Genomic DNA, 2,838 nt, shown 5'->3' with positions numbered 1-2,838 from the left:
TGTGAATGTATCTTATGTAGCCCTTCATTGTGTGATTATAGATACATTTGTATAGACATTCCATGAGTTTATTATTTATTTAGATGCACAATTATGCACATTTTATGGAAAAGTACATTTCCATACGGAGTGAATTGTTGTGCACCTAGATGATATCATACTGGCAGGAAGAATACATTCCATCAGTCTGGGCAGAGATAACTGTTGATCAAATTGTTTTAGCTTGGATTCTGAGACAGTTGGAAATAGGGACAACGGAGATGGGTTCAGAAGTTTGGTGGTGAAATTGGTTAGATTTGGACAGTGGTTGAGTTTCTGCTCGACTGGAGATTTGGGTTAAATATGTCAAAGAGACCTGATGTTTCCACTCTGTTCCAGTGGGACATGGTGTGTTTTGATTGTGACTTGGCAGATTTCCCACACATCTTTCAGTGTTAGATTTCTCATCGGTGAGACTGAGTTGTCTGTAGAGTGAGATACATCCTCCTTGCAACTAGTAACAAGATAATGGGGTTCAGGTGTTGATGCCAGTGGCCATTGCATCGCTGCATTTTGTTAAAGGTGGCAGTGGTGCTGAGGAGTAAACTACACATCTTTAGCTGTTCCTCCTTCCTTCACTCTACATCGGGGAAACCAAGTGGAGGCTTGGGGACCGCTTTGCGGAACACCTACACTTGGTTCGCAATAAACAACTGCACCTCCCAGTCGTGAACCATTTCAACTCCCCCCTCCCACTCCTTAGATGACATGTCCATCCTGGGGCTCCTGCAGTGCCACAACGATGTCACCTGAAGGTTGCAGGAACAGCACTTCATATTTCGCTTGGGAACCCTGCAGCCCAATGGTATCAATGTGGACTTCACAAGCTTCAAAATCTCCCCTCCCCTGAACGCATCCCAAAACCAGCCCAGCTCGTCCCCTCCTCCCTAACCTGTCCTTCCTCCCACCTATCCCCTCCTCCCACCTCAAGCCCCACCCCCATCTCCTACCTACTAGCCTCATCCCGCCCCCTTGACCAGTCCGTCCTCCCTGGACTGACCTATCCCCTCCCTAACTCCCCACCTACACTCACCTTTACTGGCCCCATCCCTGCCTCTTCGACCTGTTTGTTTCCTCTCCACCTATCCTCTCCTCTATCCATCTTCTATCCGCCTTCCACTCTCTCCCTATTTATTTCAGAACCCCCTTCCCCTCCCCATTTCTGAAGAAGGGTCTAGGCTCAAAATGTCAGCTTTCCTGCTCCTCTGATGCTGCTTGGCCTGCTGTGTTCATCCAGCTCTACACCCGGTTATCTCAGATTCTCCAGCATCTGCAGTTCCTACTATCTTTCCAAAAGTTGTGTTGGGTAATACTGAAATTTGGAAAGTATTGAAGAGTTCTGGCAAAGTCTGTCAACTGGAGATAGAAGAATTGGCAGGGTGTAACTTTTCAGCTAACTCGTGGCAGTTCATAATCGAGACCCTCACAAATCACCTAGTTTATCAACAGGACCACTGCTGAAAGTGTGCACATGTAGATGAGGAGGTTCACACAAATGCAGAAAGTATTGCGTTCAGTGAGCTAATGGGGAATGCCTGTCACTTATAGAAGCTCTCCTCACAAGGAGTCAGTCAATTCAGATAAGGAAGAAGGGGAGAAAAATGACTCAACCAAAAGTGATAGATATCAATATTGGTAAACTGGTCCAAACTGAGCTCTTCCTCCTTGAATTGTAACTTCAGAGGCAGCAGCACGAGTTCACTCACTGAGATCAGCCTCAAAATTAACAACACCAGTTTCTTAATTTCAAAGGAATTTCAAAGGATATACTAACTCCTATATGATGAGAAGGTTAATTATGGTGCAACAATCATGATCTAAATCTCCAAAAAAAATCATAACTTTCTTTTAGGAGTTTAGTTGGAAATTGCAATATGTAAAGCAATTCGAAATATTTATCATGAGGTGGTACCTCTACCAATATTCCCATCCTCAATTGTGGGCGAGTCGAGCACATCTATGTAAAAGATGAGGCTGATGCATTTGCAATAAACTTTTGGCCAGAAGTGCCAAGTGGATGATCCATCTTGACCACCTCCGGAGGTAATATGGAAAAGAAGCAAATACGATGTTAGGGAAAACATTTTCACAATGAGTGGTTCAGGTCTGGAATGCACCACCTAGAAATGTGGCAGAGAATAGAACAGAATAGAATAGAATAGATTAGAATAGAATAGACTGGTCTTTATTGTCACATATACTCAATGAGTATACTGAAAAGTTTATACGTTACCAATTACAGCACCGACTTAGATACAAAAGTACCTAGGCATAGCTTCTTTAGTTACAAGATAATAAAGAAATAAAAAGTGTAGCATTACAAAAATAAAATTTCAGTACAACAGACCACGCTGGCACTTTGTTTCCAGTCCACACTGGCCCCACACCATGCTGGTGACATGTCACACCAGGAGGCCAGGAAGTCGCCACGTCACACTGGGTGGCCCCAATGGGAGGAGGCCGCTGTGCTAAGCCAGGACCTCACCATACCATGCCAAGACGTCGCTGCGCCAGGTCTGGAGGCCTTTACTGGAGGTTCAATTGAGGCATTTGATACAGCATTAGATGATTGTCACTTATTTAAATAATGTGCAAGGATACGGGGCAAAGACAGGAGAATAGCACTAAGTCATGATGCTCATTTGGACAACAAGGTGCAGGGCTGGATGAATACAGCAGGTCAAGCAGCATCATAGGAGCAGAGAGGCTGACGTTTCGGGCCTTGACCCTTCATCAGAAAAGGGGGAGGGGAAGGGGGTTCTGAAATAAATAGGGAGAGAGTGGGAGGCGGATAGAAGA

The sequence above is a fragment of the Rhincodon typus genome, chromosome 22 (genome assembly GCF_021869965.1).
Source record: "Rhincodon typus isolate 14 chromosome 22, sRhiTyp1.1, whole genome shotgun sequence".
Lineage (NCBI taxonomy): Eukaryota > Metazoa > Chordata > Chondrichthyes > Orectolobiformes > Rhincodontidae > Rhincodon > Rhincodon typus.
The sequence above is the reverse complement of the archived record's forward strand: the minus strand, read 5'-3'. Positions refer to the sequence as shown.